The 18,217-nt window shown below is 36.1% G+C and overlaps 1 non-coding gene across 29 annotated transcripts in view; it reads left to right on the top strand.

Moving 5' to 3' along the window:
- Nucleotides 1-18,217, top strand: part of TSGA10 (testis-specific gene 10 protein) — a 150,494-nt gene that overhangs the window by 69,194 nt on the left and 63,083 nt on the right. For 27 of the 29 annotated variants that reach the window (XR_006691542.3, XR_012421921.1, XR_012421927.1 and 24 more), the window contains 3 exons: nt 464-632; nt 3,315-3,425; nt 7,163-7,348. This is a non-coding gene — a transcript (testis-specific gene 10 protein). Of the gene's footprint in view, nt 1-463; nt 633-3,314; nt 3,426-7,162; nt 7,349-8,510; nt 8,637-18,217 lie in introns of those variants that run through there. The other 2 variants (XR_012421916.1, XR_012421925.1) reach the window with 2 other exon arrangements.

Here is an 18,217-nt window from a genome sequence, read left to right as displayed (position 1 = left end):
ATAATTATTTTGGAGTCATTGGGTATAGATGGGGTTGGGAACCATGGATATGAATAGAGGTTGTCTGAGAGAAAGGCTAGAGTGAGAATAATTGAGAGGCTAAGGCTTGAGCCCTGAAAAGCATTAATTTTTAAGCAGGCAGGGGAAGAGGAACCTGTAAAGGAGACTAAGCCATAACAGAGGTAGGATGAAACCCTTGCTATCACTTGATGTCAGAAGTTTTGAAATATTTGGCAAATCATTGACTATTAGGTATACTTAGTATGCTTTTCATAGTGAAATGATGGCAACATTGAGAAACTCTAATGCACGGTCTTTGCAGTATTTATTCCTGTAAATCCAACTGTGTTTAAAATCTCCTCAAGTGTTTTCATGTTAACTGTGCATCGTCTGTCTTGTGAGAATTTGTTGCTCCGTTCCAGTAAAAGGTCTCTTCTTATGCACTCTTTGGTTTGCGGAGCAGACAGTCTACCGAGGCCCTCATCATGTGTGAACAAGACATTTCCAGAATGCGCCGGCAGCTGGACGAGACAAACGACGAGCTGGCCCAGATCGCCAGGGAGAGAGATATCCTGGCTCATGACAATGACAGTCTCCAAGAACAGTTCGCTAAAGCGAAGCAAGAAAACCAGGTACGCCTGTTCCTAGAATCGTTTCCTCCAAGAAAAAAAAAAATGCATTTCTTGTGAGGAACGGCCCTCATTTCGTTTTATAGAAGAGCTCAGATGCTGGAACTAGCCTTTTTTTTTTTTTTTTTTTCATAACAAAATAGGCCACATAATTTTTCAATGGAATTCTCAGACACAAAGGGTTAAATATTAAAGACGAGAGAGAACAGGGCTATATTTGTATTAAATCTTAGTACTTCCTTACTGAAGGATAAATATTTGAATAATCAACAAATGAGAATAAAAACCTTCAGAACCCTTAAAGAACAGGTTTTCTTAAAAAATGGACTACGTATTATTCTGTTTTAAGTACGAATGTATGGACTGTCCCTTGTTTTTTGGGCCTCATTAGCACTGTGATTCTTTTTAGGAAAGTTCCTCTTATAATTACTCTTTCTCCCTAAGGCAATATATTTAAGTCTAATCTGCAGTTCTCATTTCCAATAACATTTATTTTAACTTGAACATTTAAAAATCCTATTTGGAAAATTTCTTCCCTTCTCAAAATTTTTAAGACCAAATGATTTCCCCCACTTTGATATCACTTTCAGTGTGTTTAGTTTGCATCCTGAAAGTCTGTATTCTTTAACTGTTAAAGATTATTAATTTACTTAAACAGCTATAAAGATGTAATACTTTGTTAATCATAAAAAATTATCTGAAATGTTAAAGTATTTTTTTTTTAAAGTTAATGAATAATGGGATCCTGGAACAGAAAAAGGACATTATGTAAAAAAGGAAGGAACTCTGAATAAAGTATGGACTTTAGATAATAATGTATCAATATTTGTTTATTAATTGTGACATATGTACCATTCTAATGTAAAATGTTAACAACAGAGGTGCTCTTTATACTGTCTTCACAACTTTTCTGTAAATCTAAAACTATTCTAAAAGTTTGTTAAAAAAATTAATGAATAGCAATAAAAACCAAAAGATGGGAATTTATAAGGTCTGCCTTTGTGTACTCTTTACAGCTACAGCATATGGGCTAAAGGTGGATATATCTTATTATGAAAACCTAGAAATTTAGTTTCTATGTTTTTGATTGGTTTAGAAATAGAAGCTTATTATAGAAAGTCTTTTTTTCTAAACAGAAAGTTAAGAGTTTAAAAAAGCCCCCATGTTTTTAACACCCAGTTAGTCACTGTTACATTTGACATATTTTTTTTTATTGCTATTCAGTGCACTTACGAATTTTAACACTATTTTTATACACACTTTCTATTGTAGTGGGATAAAATCACCTATCATTTTATATCATGCTTTTTTCTACATGAAGAGGTAGTAGAGCCGAGTAAGGTTCACATGGGTTGAATCTCGCTCTCTGCGTGTGATCATATAAACCAACTTCTCTGAGTCTCTGTAGCATCTGTAAAAGCGGATAGTAAGTGAGACTATACCTGGAAAGCAGTTACTGTACTGTCCAGTATATCACTCTATAAATATTTTATAGCTATTTTGAGCTTACTATAATATTGTAAGCATTTTCCTGCCTTGTTCAAACTTCGTAAACATTTTTTATAACCAGAAGAAAACTGTTGTCATAACAATTTACACATCTTCAAAAGCAGTTTTCTCCTTCGTTATGGTCATAGGCCCAAGGTAGAAGAGAAGTCTGTCTCTGTGGACCACAGGTTAAGAACCTGTATTGTAGAAGACTAGAAAGTGGAAACTAAACAATTTTATCCTTCATACCACAGTTTTTAACAAATTGGGATAATGAGGTATTTTTGTGTTTTAGCATGATTTTTTTTTTCATTTAACATAGGCAAATATTTCCCTGTATTATTAAAAATCATTCTATTATGTGGTTATGCCACTATGTAGATATACTGTTATTTACTGCATGATTCACTTAATGTGAATAAATATTGTCACTGTAACAAATAATGCCTTAATGACAGCATCTCATTAAATTTTATTACATTTCATTTCAGACTGAGTCACAGATTATGAGGTTTCTTTTTAATTATTATTTATTTATTTATTTGTAGAGTTGGGTTCCCACTATGCTGTTCAGGCTGGTCTCAAACTCTTAGGCTCGAGTGATCCTCCCAAAGTGCCAGGATTACAGGAATGAGCCACCACACCCAGCTGAGCTTTCTTTTTTAAATTAAAAAAAAATGTAAATAGACATTTTCAAATATAATGAATCCCCATGTGCCATCTCTCACCTTCAACAATAATCAACATTTTTGTCTTTCTTGTTTTTATGAGCGTTTAAAAATTGTCTCTTGATACATCACCAGATACCTGATCACAGATTTGCTTTCTGCAAATCTACATTTACTCCAGCAGTACGTGGAAATGCCCATTCTTTGCCACAGCCAAACAGCTCTAAATCTGTATTAATTTGATAAGCACATAGTAATGCATTGTTTCAGTTGTAGCTTTTCTTCGGTTGCTGGTAAAGTTTAGTTTTTTTCAGGTCTTACCTACTTATGCTTCCCTTTGTGAATTGCCTGTTTAGGTTATTTGCCCACTTGCTATTGGGCTCATGTGTTTTCTGTTTTTATATGAGTTTATGTATTAGGTATGTTAATTTTATTTGTTCCAAGTGTTTAAAATTTTGTTTATGGTATTTTGGAGATATAGAAATTTTTTGTTTTTCATAGTCAAATGTACCTATCTTTTTTCACATAGGCACTGTCCAAAAAATTGAATGACACGCATAATGAACTTAATGACATAAAGCAGAAGGTTCAAGATACGAATCTGGAGGTTAACAAGCTGAAGAACATATTAAAGTCTGAAGTATGTGTTTTTTTTTCTTTTTGCTCATGATACTTAGTTTTCACTGAGTTAATTTAGAATTGAGTATACTCAGAGGGACGGGTGAATCAAAGCTTTCTTCAACACATGGTAGATTTTAGTTTTGACAATGGTGGGTTAACTACATATTTAGAATGTTCAGAAAGATGCCTTGAGAATATGCCCCTTTTGTTTTGCGACTCTGCCACTCTAGACAAGCAGAATCTTCCTAATTGGATGATGGACGAAAGGCCAGAATCAACTTGACCTCACTTACAATGTAATTGAAAGTGGTGGGGTTTCCAATTACAGACCTCTGACAAAAGAAGTTCCACCTGATTATGTAGCAGATCAGAATTGATTACCCTGTTATAGGGCCATCTATTTTTTTAGGACCACAGGGCAGATGGTTCTCCTCACACTTCTCTGTTAGCAATCATTTGGCCAGGCACACGTATGTGACATCAGATGACTCCAATAAGTGTGGTTCACGTGTGGCAACTCAGGAATAAACAGGCAGCTTTACTGAGGATTTTAAATATGTCTATTAGTTAAAATATTGTCTAAAATTGAGGGAGAATGTTCCCATTAATGGTTTGAGTGGTATGTAGGTAACACTATACCTATTATAATAATCAGTCCACCTACACTATTTTATCATTTCATATCAGTCCACAAACACATCTTGAACATTTATTTATGGTATGCATAGTACTGTTAGGGGCTTTGAGACAGAAGAGAGTCTAAGGATTCCTGAATTGCAATCCTTGCTTTCAGGCAGCAAGCAGCCTGTGTAGGAAAAGCACGTGGTTTCCTACACTTCTTGATTTTAAGGTTCCAGCAATGTAATGCCATAAATGAACAGAAGGCTTTTTATTTATGCAGGCTGCTCAACCTCTCTGATTCTTCCCATCTGTAATCAGGAAGAACACCCAAGTAAGTGAGATAATTTAAAACACCTAGCACAGTGAGCCATCTGAATGTATTCTGGAATAGGTTAGAAATCAATAAATGAATATCCAGAGCAACATTTTTTTTTTTTTTTTTGAGACAGGCTCACTGTGTTGCCAGGCTGGAGTACAGTGGTGCAATCTCGGCTCACTGAAACCTTTGCCTCCCAAGTTCAAGCAATTCTCCTGCCTCATAAGTAGCTGGGATTACAGCTAATTTTGCATTTTTAGTAGAGACAGGGGTTTCGCCATGTTAGCCAGTCTGGTCTCGAACTCCTGACCTGAAGTGATCCACCTGTCTCGGCCTCCCAAAGTACTAGGATTACAGGCATGAGCCATAGCACCCAGCCCAGAGCAACATTTAACATAGTAAGCTTTCAGCCAGTGTTAAACACTTCCCTTTATCTCTCTAGTCTGTTAGTAACATTACCTGAAATTCCACCATTGGGGATTAGAACTTTTAGATTCTAGAATTATATTTTCAGACATCACACATCAAGCTTCTTATGCTCAAGTGATCCTCCCACCTTGGCCTTCCAAAGTGCTGGGGATTTTAGCATCCTAGTATGAATTTGTTTATGAGATTGCATAACACTGGATGGATATAGGCCCTGAGAGAATGAACCACAGATCCATTTTGATAGGGATAGACCATCAAGAAGTATGGAGTACTTCATTCATTCACTCATTCATGCAGTGTGCTAGGTGCTGGAGTGCCAGAGATGAAAACCAGAGAGGAAACAGAATGACTCCCAGGCAGTGGGCACAACGTGAGCAAAGGTGTAGGGGAAAAAGTAGGTCCTGTAGGTAGAGTAGCGTGTACAAGTGGATGATAAAGGAGAGGTAAGAAAGACCTTTGAACCCTATTTTCAGAAGCTTTTGTTAGAACTAAAACATACAAGTTATTTAAGGATTACCTTTTAGGAAGTTTATTTTGGAAATGTCAAGAATAAACCAGAAGGGTAACAAAATTAGAAGTGGAGAGAGCAGTTAGAAGAGGTTGTAACCATAATTTAGGCTAGAAATGCAAAGGATTCCAGCTGAGGCCTTTGGAGTGTTGCAGTGAGACTTGTGGGTGGCCAGAGGGAGCTGTGGATACAGGGGAGGCACCATATTGAAGTAAAGAGATCCTGAAAGCAGGCAATAGAGAATCCCAAAGAACAGTTTCATTTTCTTTATAGTGTTGCCTCTCAGGCTCAACACTTCTCTGGCCTCTATGGGAGGATACGAAAAAGGGTAAAATATGCTTTCTGCTTGCCAAGAAGGAGGGAGCACTGGGTGGTTGGAGGACAGCAGAGACATTCTATGGAATCGCTTTTCCCTTTGAGCAATGTACTACCTGGTCACAGAACTAAATTTAATATAAAAATGGTTCCTATTTTAGAGAAATACAAGGCGTTATTGGGGAGGCTTCACATCCACACCTAACAACACAAAGCTGCAAGCAGTTTTAAGTGAATGACATAGACAGTAAGTACTGCACAAAAGGAGGGTAAAAATCAATGTGAATAAAATTCGTTTAAGTATATTGTACAAGCACCCTCCAAGTACATACTCTGTACACAACTATTATTGTTAGTACAATCATGGAAAACACGTATCAGGTTCCTACTGACACGTTCAGAGTATCTGAATCTTGAAAGCCAATAAGGTAGTTTCGTATATCGTTGACTGACACAGACTTGGCAAAGGCCTTTCACATCAGAGGCCACAAGGTGGCAATATTAGCTGAATTTCCACCAGTAATCATAATCGAGAGATGGCGTATCTGATTTGAAAGGAGTATTAATGAGACATTATTTATTGCAATTTGGTCATTTTATTTAGCCCAGGATTTCCGATAGGGATGTGCACTATTAACAGGAGAGAAAGAGATCTTTTAAATAATTAATTACCAAAATTACAACTAATTTTTTAGAATGAATTTACCATACCATAATAACATGTTTTTAAAAATAGCCTAATAATGATTACTTGGTCAATTATGTTGTTTGTGGAGCTGAATTTCTTCCCCTCCTTATTTCCCTACTAGAAATCAGACCCTACTTCAATTACTCTGCTCATGATAGAATTTTGAAAGTTTAAAAACTCTGGTTCTTATTATATGCTCAATTTATACATGAATGCATATTTACAACTACTGTTTATTGGCATAGGTTTGATAGTTCTGAGCAATTTCAGGAAAGTTCCTAGACTGGCAGGGAAAGTTACTAGACTAGCAGGTAAAAGATAATCGTAGAACAGTTCATGATCAAGATAATTAAGGCTGGGGCTATGAATAAAAGGCAGGCACCAGACAGGAAATTATCAGAAGTTGACACTTAAAATATGCAAGTACTCAGAGGCTCTATAGCCAGCACAGCCCAGTAAATTGGTCAGGAACAAGGGAATACACCAATACGAAAGGCTAGAGACTCAGAAACCAGACCAGCAAGTAGTCAGTAAGCAGACATATGGGAAAAGCAGGCTGTGGAGGACTTTGAACAAAAGGAAATATAAGAACAAATTCATTCAGGTCTTGAAGAAAAGAGTAACTGACTTAAATTTACTATTTACTAGTGTTCACTGAGTGTCACTCAGGAGCCAGGGCATATCCTGATTGCACTGTCTTTGTTAATTACAGGATGACCTGTTTTCTAAACTATGAGTATAGATGCATTTCCTCAGGGTTCTGTTATAAATGCTTCTCATGGCAAGTGAATTCCCAATGACTTGGAAAATAATGTTTAATTTTATCATATGTTGAACATTTTAAATGTTGTAAAGTAATAGCTAAAGTTTGCTTTTCAGGAATCTGAGAACCGGCAAATGATGGAACAACTTCGAAAAGCCAATGAAGATGCTGAAAACTGGGAAAATAAAGCCCGTCAATCAGAGGCAGATAACAATACCCTCAAACTGGAACTTATCACTGCCGAGGCAGAGGGTAACAGATTAAAAGAAAAAGTAGATTCCCTCAACAGGGAGGTTGAACAAGTAAGTTTGGAAAAATATGCTTATAATACATCCTGCATCATATTTAAGAGAGTTTTGTTTGGCCTTCCATAAAATAAATGTATGAACAAACACTAATCAATATAAGAATGTTAACCATTCTCCTTATACTTTGATTCTTCTACAATCTCTTAACTACCCTACATCCAGAACAATCATTAGCATTTGTTAAAATTAGAAACTATTTCAAACATACAAAAAAAAAAAGTGCAAAAAAGGTAACAAAACAGATAAACATATCCCCAGCTCCCACATGTAAGGATACTAACATTTTGCTGTATTTGCTTCAAATGTCTTCTTGTTTAAAGAAATAAAACATTACAGATAAAACTTATCTCATCCTTTTCCCTCCTACCTTCCTAATTGCTGGTGTGCATAACTGTCCTATCAGTGTGTCTAACTCCTTTGCATATGTTTATACTTTTTCTATAATCTTACACCCACAAATAACGTATAATGTTGTTTTGTATGTTTTGGTTTTTATTTAAGTGATAACAAACATAGTTGGAGATATTCATTTGCAACTTGCCCTCTTTGCTCAATATTATAATTTTTACACATCTACTTTGATATATATAGTGTACTGTTTTACTCAAACAGTTGCATATATTCATTGTATAAATATTTCCTTTTTAAAATTCATTCCCATATTGAAGGAAATTTAATTGTTTTTCACTTTTTTCTGTGATAAAACACTGCAAGAAACCTTTTACATTTCTCCTTGACTACATGTTTCCTTATATTTATGCCTGGAAGTGAATTTTAAAAAGCTATATGCCTGGAATAGATCCAAGATATGTGCAATTTCAACTCTTCTCTAAGTTTTTGTCAGATTGCTCTCTAAAGTGTCATTCTGCCGTTAGAAATCATGAGTTATTTTCTCAAATACAAATCAATACTTAATATTGTCTGACAATTTTTTTCTATACTTTTTGTCTTGTGCTTCCTTGATTACAAGTAAAATTGAAGACCTTTTCATGTTTCTTAGCCATTTAGGATTCTTCCTCTATGAACGTTTTCTTGAATTTCTTTGGAATGAAATTTTGGTAAACTTTGCCCATTTTTCTGTTGGGTAGCTTTTTTGGGTAACTTATCTTCTTCATATTGATTGATTGATTTTTTTTTTTTTTTTTTTTTTTTTGAGATGAAGTCTCGCTCTGTCACCAGGCTGGAGTGCGGTGGCGATCTCGGCTTACTGCAAGCTCCGCCTCCCGGGTTCAAGTGATTCTCCTGCCTCAGCCTCCCGAGTACCTGGGACTACAGGTGTGCATCACCCTGCCCAGCTAGGTTTTTTTTTTGTATGTTTAGTAAAGATGGGGGTTCACCATGTTGGCCACTATGGTCTCGATTTCTTGACCTCGTGATCCACCCACCTCGGCCTCCCAAAGTGCTGGGATCACAGGCATGAGCCACCACGCTCTGCCTTCATATTGATTTTTAACAGAATTCTCTATATATTCTTGATAATAATCCTTTTAAAGATATTACAATTATCTTGTCCTTGTCTGTGGTTTGTCTTTTCACCTTCCTTACAATATAAACAGGCATGTTAAGTTCTGATATACTCAGAATTATTATCAATCTTTTCCTATATAGTTTATAATGTTATGTCTTCTTTAAGAAATCCTATATAGTCCCAAGGCCAGAGAGATACTTTCCTATATTTTCATTTAAAAGTTCTTCTAGGTCGGGCGCAGTGGCTCACGCCTCTAATCCCAGCACTTTGAGAGGCCGAGGTGGGCGGATCACGAGGTCAGGAGATCGAGACCATCCTGGCTAACATGGTGAAACCCCGTCTCTACTAAAAATACAAAAAATTAGCCGGGTGAGGTGGCGGCGCCTGTAGTCCCAGCTACTCGGGAGGCTGAGGCAGGAGAATGGCGTGAACCCGGGAGGCAGAGCTTGCAGTGAGCCAAGATCGCGCCACTACACTCCAGCCTGGGCCAGAGAGCGAGACTCCGTCTCAAAAAAACAACAAAAAAGTTCTTGTAAATGTTTGAAAGTATGTGAAATTTTGACATTTACATTTAGGACTTTAACCTATTTGAGATTGATTTTGTGTAGTTTGAAGTAGACATGTAATTTTTATCTTTGTGAACAGATATCCATTATCCTTTCTTCTCTGAAATATGTCAAGTCTACTTTGTCATAAAAATAAGTTCCCATACATTCTGCCCCATTGGTCTGTTTATCCCTTTGTCAATAATACACTCTTGTAGCTACTATAATTTTATATTGAGTCTTGATATCTGGGAGAATTAATGTTCCCTCAAATTATTTTGACTGTACTTGGTCCTTATTAAACTGTCTCAAATGAATTTTAGAATCAATGTATCATATTTTGTGATTTTATATCTTTCTTCTTTTGTGTACATTGAAGACTGGAAATTTCTCTATATTTTTTTGGGTGCAGCCACCTGCAGCCCACAAGTTTTGAGGTAATGCTTTCATTGCCATTTTGTTTTTAATATTATCTAGTTTCGTTATGATTTATTTTTAATTACTAAAGTTTGTTTATTTGAGACAGAGTCTCACTCTGTTCCCAGGCTGGAGTGCAGTGGTACGATCATAGCTCACCGCAGCCTCCAGCCCCTGGGCACAAGTGATCCACCTGTCTCAGCCTCCAAGTGGCTAACACTGCAAGTGTGAGCCACCACACCCAGCTAATTTTTAATTTTTTTGTAGCAATGGAGTCTTACTGTATTGCCCAGGTTGGTCTTGATCTCCTGGCCTCAAGCGATCCTCCCACCTCAACCTCCCAAAGTGCTGGGTTTAGAGGCATGAGCCAGCATACTTGGCCTGAAGTTTTAAAAAACCTTCCAATGTACAGGGGACTTGAGGTTATCCGTCTATTTTTACTTTCTTGTGTCTAATATCTTATTGTCTAATGTTTCCAATATTGTGATCAGAGAAAATGGCTTGTGATAATTCTTTGCTATCTGCTAAGAATTGCTTAGTGGCAGATTATGTTATCAATATTTGATAATATTCTACATGACCTTGAAAAGCATCTGTGCTCACTTCTTGGTGGATGCATATATATGTGTTATATATATTTCCATATTAGATTAGGCTTGTTAATAGTGTCAGTCAAATCTTATAAATCCTTACTGTATTTGTATTCTTGATCTCTCAATTACTGAAAGACATGTTAAGATCTTCTGTAATTGTGGATTTGTTTATTTCTCTCTGAATGATTTTCTCACAGTTCTGGAGACCGGAAGTCTAAGATAACAGTGCCGGAAGGTTTGGTTTCTTCTGGAGCCTCTCTCCTTGGTCTGCAAATGTCTGCCTTCTTGCTACGTTCTTGCATGGCCTTTCTTCTGTGCATGCACATCTTCGGTGTCTCTCCTTATTCTTATAAGGACAGCAGTCATGTTGGGTTAGGATCCTGTCCTTATAACCCCATTTATTTAACCTTAATTACCTCTTTAAAGGCCCTGTCTCCAAATAGAGTCACCCTGGGGGATTAGGGTTCAACGTATGAATTTGGAGGGGACGCAGTTTTGTCCATAACAGGTTGTTTCTAGTTTTTGGCCATGAGGAATATAGTATGGTGTGAACATTGTGTTCAAGTCTATGTGCGCATGTAAGTTTTCATTTTTCTTGGATAAATAACTAAGAGTGGAATTGCTGGATTATATGGTAAGTATGCTTAACTTTGTAAAAACCTGACAAATTGAATAAATAATATCTAGTATTTGATAGTACAACAGGGTGACTATAGTCAATAGTAATTTATTGTACATTTAAAAATAACTAAAAGTATAATTGTATTATTTGTAACACAAAGGATAAATGCTGGAGGAGATGGAGACAAAAAACAAACAAGAAACCAAAGTGGTTGCATCACTGTACACTCCCACTTGCACTGTGTGATGGTTCGAGTTGCTCTAAATCTTCTTCTCCCACACTTGGTATTGTTAATAGATGAATAAGGTTGTCACATTAGTATTTTAGTTTGCCTTTTCCTCATGACAAATGATGTTGAATAGCTTTTCACATGCTTATCGGTCATGAATCTATCTTCTTTTGTGAGATAGCTGTTCAGATCTATTGCCTATCTTTTTATTGGCATGTTATCTTCTTGTTATTAAGTTGTAGTTATTTTTTGAACATTTTAAATTTTGGATATTTTCTCCCAGTCGTTGGTTTGCCTTTCTGTTTTCTTAATAAAATCATTCTAAGAACAGAAGTTTTACTTCTGTTTTTGATGAAGTCCAGTTTACCAATTTTCTTTTTATACTTTGTACTTCTGTATCCTGATAAATCTTTGCATGCACCAAGGTGCATAGACTTTTTTTAGAAATTTTATATTTTTAGATTTTATGTTTAGATCTGTGCTACAATCGAATTAATACTTGTGTATGATGTAAGGGAAGGGTCAAGGTTCATTTTTTCCCATACAGATACGAAGTCATCCAGCACCACTTATTGAAAAGACTTATTTCATCATTGAATTGTCTACAAAATTTTCACAAAAATCAAATGATCATATATGTGTGGATCTGTTTCTGTCCTCTCTTCTGGGTATACATCTATCCTTAGCCAGTAACCCAGTGACTTGATTAATATATCTTTATGGTAGATCTTGAATGAGTTAGTTAAGTCCTCCAAATGTGTTCTTTTCCCCAAACGTTTGGCTACTGTGGTTCCTCTGCATTTCCACATACATTTAGAATGATCATATCATTTTCTACAGAAAAAAAACCCTACTTGGGGTTTGATTAGCATTATTTTGAATATACAGATCAGTCTGGGAAGAGTTGAGATTTTAACAATATTGAGTCTTCCAATCCATAAACATAGTGTATCCACTCATTTATTTATTTAGGTACAGGTCTTTTATTTCTCTGAACAATGTTTTGTACTTTTCAGTGTACAGCTATTAAATATATTTTGTTAAATGTATCCCATATTATCTCATGAGTTTTTTTATGGCTCTTATAGAATATCTCATGAGTTTTTACAATGCCGTTGTAAAAATGATATTTTATTCTTGAATTTTTTGTTCCAGGTTTTGATAGCCTATACACAAAAGTAGAATAGAATTTTGTGACCTTTTATTCTGTAACATTGCTTAAATTCAATGTTTTAGTCCTAGTAGGTTTTTGTAGATTTTAAAAGGATTTTCTACATATGCAATTATGACCTAAATATATAAAGATAGTTTTACTGCTTCTCTTTTACTCTTCTCAGAATGCCCTTTTCTTCTGCCTAGTACTTCAGACATCAGGATTGAATAAAAGTGGTGAGAGTGGATATTTTTTTGCCTCATATATAGCCATAAGGGAATAGGACTCAGTGTTTCATCTTTGAATATGATATTAGCTGCAGGTTTTTTGTAGAAGCTTTTTTTTTTACTTTTTTTGATATGGAGTCTCGCTCTGTTGCCCAAGCTGGGGTGCAGTGGCGTGATCTCGGCTCACTGCAGCCTCCGCCTCCCGGGATCAAGGGATTCTCCCACCTCAGCCTCCCGGTAGGTGGGAATACAGGGGTGTGCCACCATGCCTAGCTAATTTTTGCATTTTTTGTAGAAACGGGGTTTCATCGTGTTGGCCAGGCTTGTAGAAGCATTTTGTCAAGTTGAAAACATTCCCTTTTCTTGCAAGTTTCCTTAAAGTTGTGTCTGTGGGGGGGGGGGTGTGTGTGTGTGTGTGTATGTGTGTGTGTGTTTCCACCAAGACTGAGTCTTGCTCTGTCGCCCAGGCTGGAATGCAGTGGCACAATCTTGGCTTACTGCAACCTCCACCTCCCAGGTTCAGGTAATTCTCCTGTCTCAGCCTCCTGAGTAGCTGGGATTACAGGCGCCCACCACCGTGCATGGCTAATTTTTTTTTTTTTGTATTTTTAATAGAGACAGGGTTTCGACATGTTGGCCAGGCTGGTCTCAAACTCCTGACCTCAGGTGATCTGCCCACATTGGCCTCCCAAAGTGCTGGGATTACAGGCATGAGCCATCACGCCTGGCGCAAGTTTACTTAGAGTTTGTATCATGAATGGGTATAAAATTTTATCAAATGCTTTTTCTAAAGCTATTGAGATGGTCATATCACTTTTATTTTTTAGTTTGTTAAACTGGTTAATACATTGCTTTAAAAAATATATTCCTGGATAGTAGGTCATGGTGGTTTTGATTTTTGTTGAGACAGGTTCTAGCTGTGTCACCCAGGCTGCACTCGTGGTACCAAGTCATGATGTATTTTCAAAAATACATTATTAGATTGCATATATATATATTTTGGTTTTTTAAGATGGGGTCTCACTCTGTCACCCAGCCTAGAGTGCACTGGTGTGCTCTCAGCTCACTGCAATCTCCATCTCCTGGGTTCAAGCAATTCTCCTGCCTCAGCCTCCCGAGTAGCTGGGATTATAGGCGCCCGCCACTATGCCCAGCAATTTTTTTGTATTTTTAGTAGAGACAGGGTTTCACCATGTTGGCCACACTGGTCTCGAACTCCTGACCTCATGATTCGCCCGCCTCAGGCTCCCAAAGTGCTGGGAGTACAGGTGCGAGCCACCTCGCCCAAGAGGATTTCTTATATCTTAAGTCATTTTAGTAATTTGTGTTTTGCTAGGATTTGCCTATTTCATCTAAGTTGTCAAATTTGTAGGCAAATCTATTCTTACTTTGTAGTTACATTCCTTTTTGCATTCCTGTTATTGGTAATTTGTAGCATTTCTCTGTTGTCTTCATCAGTCTAGCCAGAAGTTTATCATTTATGTTTATCTTTCCAAAGAAGGAGTATTAATTTCATTGATTTTTCTCTATTAATGAACTAGTTTTCTATTTCATTGATTTCTTCTCTTTATTATTTCTTTCCTTCTAAATAATGTGTTTAATTTTCTCTTCCTATTTTAATGTAGGTGCTTATAGGTCATTGGTTTTAGCCCATTCTTCTTTTCCAAACATTTAAGGTATGTATTTTCCCCTACACAGTGCTTTAGCTGTATTCTACGTATTTTTTGTATTGCTATTTTTGTGATAGCTATATTGAGAATAATTAACATGCCATATAGTTTATCCACTTAAAGTATATAATTTAATAGTGTTTAGATGTTTGTAGGGTTGTGCAGTGATCACCACAATCAATTTTAGAACATTTTCATCACTTCGAAAAGAATCACTATACCTTTTATCACCACCAAACCCTCCATTTCAGTCTTTGATGCATTTTTAGTTCATTTTTTTTTCACATGGTGTGAAGTAAGGGTCCAAATTCATTCTTTTGCATATGTCTATCCAGTTATCTTAGTAACATTTGTTGAAAAGACTATTTCTCCCTGCACCACCCCACCCCACTCCCGAGTTGGAATGGTTTTGGCGCCTCTATCAAAAATCAATAGATCATAGACACATGGGCTTCTTCTAGACTCTTAATTCTATTTCATTGTTCTATATGTCTGTCCTTATGTCAGTACCACACTGGCATAATTACTATTGCTTTGTAGTAGGTTTTGAAACAGAAAAGTGAAAGTCTTCCTGCTTTGTTTTCATTTTTTCAAGATTCTTTGGCTATTCTGAGTCTTTTGAATATTCATATAAATTTTAGTTTCAGCTTGTCAATTTCTACAAGGAAACCACCTGTGATTCTGATAGAGACCATACTGAGCTGGTAGATCAATTTGGGGAATATAGCTATCTTAACAATATTAAGTCTTCTGACCCATGACCATGAGGTGTGGTTTCATTTATTAGATCTTTAATTTCTTTCAACAATATTTTGTTGTTTTCAGAGTATAAGTTAGGTCTTATTGTGTTAATTTTATTCTTAAGTATTTTATTATTTATAATGCATCTGTAAATGAAATTGTTTTATTTTTATTTTCAGATTCTCCATTGCAAGTGTATAAAAATACAATGATTTTTGTATATCGATCTTGTATCCTGCAACCTTGCTGAACTTATTTATTAAGTCTAAAAGTTTTTAGCGAATGCCTTAGGATTTTCTATATCTGTCACCTGGGTTGGAGGATTTTCTGTATCTAAGATCATGTCATCTGTGAATAGAGATAGTTTTTACTTTTTCCTTTCCAATCTGGATGCCTTTTATTTTATTTTCTTGCCTAATTACCCTGACTAGAACTTCTAGTACACTGTTGAATAGAAGGGGCCAGAAAGGGCATCCTTGTTGCTGATTTTAGGGGGAAAGCATTTCATCTTTTACCATCAAGTATGATGTTAGCTGTTGGTTTTTTATAGATACCCTTTATGATATTGAAGAAATTTCCTTCTATTCCTACTTTAGAGAGTGTATTTATCAAAAAGGGTCTTGGATTTTGTCAAATGCTTTTTGTGTATCTATTGAGATGATCATATAGTTTTTCTTTATTTTATAGATATGGTGTATTATATTAATTGACTTTCATATGCTAAGCCAACTTTGCATTTTTTGATAAATTTCACTTGGTCATGGTATATAATTATTTTTTGTGTTGCTAGATTTGGTTTTCTAGTTTTTTTGTGAAGGATTTTTTGTATTTCTAGGAGTGTCTGTAATTTTCATTTCTTGTAATGTGTTGTCTGTTTTTAATATCAGAGTGAGACTGGCCTCATAGAATGAGTTAGAAAATGTTTCTTCCTCTTCTGTTTTTCAAAACAGTGTGTATGGAATTGGCATTGATTCTTTAAACGTTTGGTAAAATTTACCACTAAAGCCATCTTATAGAGAAGTTTTATGGGAAGTTTTAAAATTACTTCTTTATGGGCAGTGTTAAATTTACTAATCAATTTCTTTGTTGTTATAGATCTATACAGATAGTCTATTTTTCATGAGACAGTTTTGCTAGTTTGTGCTTTCTAGGAATTTGTTCATTTCATCCAAGATATTTAATTTATTGGCATACAGTTGTTTATAGTATATTTTTATAATCTTTTTTACTTCAGTAAGGTCACATTACTACTAATGCAGTGTGTAAGGATTGCATTACTACATTATTTCATTTCTGATTCTATTGCGTGTTTTTTTCTAGATCAATCTAGCTACAAACTTGTCAATTTAGTTCATCTTTTCAGAAACTAACTTGGTTACTTGGTTGTGTTGACTATTGTTATTTCCTTTTTTTTGAGACAAAGTCTTGCTCTGTCACCTAGGCTGGAGTGCAGTGGCCTGATCTCAGCTCACTGCAAGCTCCGCCTCCCAGGTTCACGCCATTCTCCTGCCTCAGCCTCTGGAGTAGCTGGGACTACAGGTGCCCACCACCATACCTGTCTAATTTTTTCGTATTTTTAGTAGAGACGGGGTTTCACCGTATTAGCCAGGATGGTCTCGATCTTCTGACCTCGTAATTTGCCTTCCTCGGCCTCCCAAAGTGCTGGGATTACAGGCGTGATCCACCGCACCTGGCCGACTATTGTTATTTTCTTTATTTCAGTACTTTCTTTTCTTTTCTTTCTTTTTTTTTTGTTAATTGGATACAGTGTCTTGCTCTGTTTCCCAGGCTGGAATGCAGTGGTGCGGTCACAGCTCACTGCAGCCTTGACCTCCTGGGCTCAAGTGATCTTCCCACCTCAGCCTTCCAAAGTGTTGGGATTACAGGTGTGAGCTACTCTGCCTGGTTGTTTCATTAATTTCTTTCTCTCTCTCTCTCTCTCTGGCAGTAGGAACTCTGCCTGGCTTTATTCCCCCACCAGTTTTATTAAGGTATAATCTACCAAATAAAAAATGGTATTTATTTACAGTGTACAATGTGATATTTTAATATATGTATAAATTGTGAAATGATTAAATCAAACTAATTAACATATCCAGCACCTCATATGCTTGCCTCTTTTTTTTTTTTTTTTTTTTTGTGGTGAGAACATTTAAGATCTATCCTCTTAGTAATTTTCAAACATACGGTACATTGTTGTTAACTATTGTCCCCGAAACTTATTCTTTCTGTCTAACCGAAACTTTCTCTCACCTCATCCTGCCCTATCAGCTCCAGGTAACCACCATTCTACTCTCTGCTTCTATGAGTTCAACTGCTTTACATTCCACGTGTAAGTGAGATCAGTGTTTGTCTTACTGTGCCTGGCTTATCTCACTTAGCATAATGAACCTCTAGGGTCATCCATGTGTTCACAAATGTCAGGATTTCTGTATTTTTAAGGCTGAATAGTATTTCATTGTGTATCTATATTCCACAAGTTTGCTATCCATTCAGCCACTGATGGAAACTTAGGTTGATTCCATATCTTGGCTATTGTAAATAATGCAGTGCACATGGGAACACAGGTATCTCTTTGACATACTGACTTCATTTCCTTTGGATGTATATCCAGAAGTGGGATTGCTGGGTTATATTGTAGTTCTGTTTTTAATTTTTAAAGACACTTTTGTGCTGTGTCCCATAATGGCTAAACTAATTTACATTCCCATCAATGGTGTACAAGGGGTTCCTTTTCTCCATATCCTCACCAACATTTATCTTTCATCTTTCTTGTAGTAGCCATTCCAATAGGTGTGAGGTGATTTTCTTTGCATTTCTCTAATAATTAGCAATGTTGCCCTAATGACTATCAATGTCAAGTGTTTTTTCACATACCTGTTGGCCAGTTGTGAAAAAATGACTTCTTTTGAGAAATGTCTATTCAGGCTCTTTGCCCATTTTTAAATTGGGTTATTTGTTTTCTTCCTACTGAGTTCCTTGTATATTTTGAATATTAAGGCCTTATCAGCCATTTGGTTTACAAATTTTTTTCCCATTTTGTAGATTTTCTCTTCACATTTTTCTTTGTTGTGCAGAAGCTTTTTACGTTGATCCAACCCCATTTCTCTATTTTCTCTTTTGAAGCCTATGCTTTTGGAGTTATATCCAAAACAATCACTATGCTGGTCAATGTCAAGAAGCATTTCCTCTCCATTT

Source organism: Macaca fascicularis, chromosome 13, assembly GCF_037993035.2.
Source record: "Macaca fascicularis isolate 582-1 chromosome 13, T2T-MFA8v1.1".
Classification (NCBI taxonomy): domain Eukaryota; kingdom Metazoa; phylum Chordata; class Mammalia; order Primates; family Cercopithecidae; genus Macaca; species Macaca fascicularis.
Note: the sequence above shows the minus strand (reverse complement) of the source record. Positions and strands in the feature narration are given on the sequence as shown.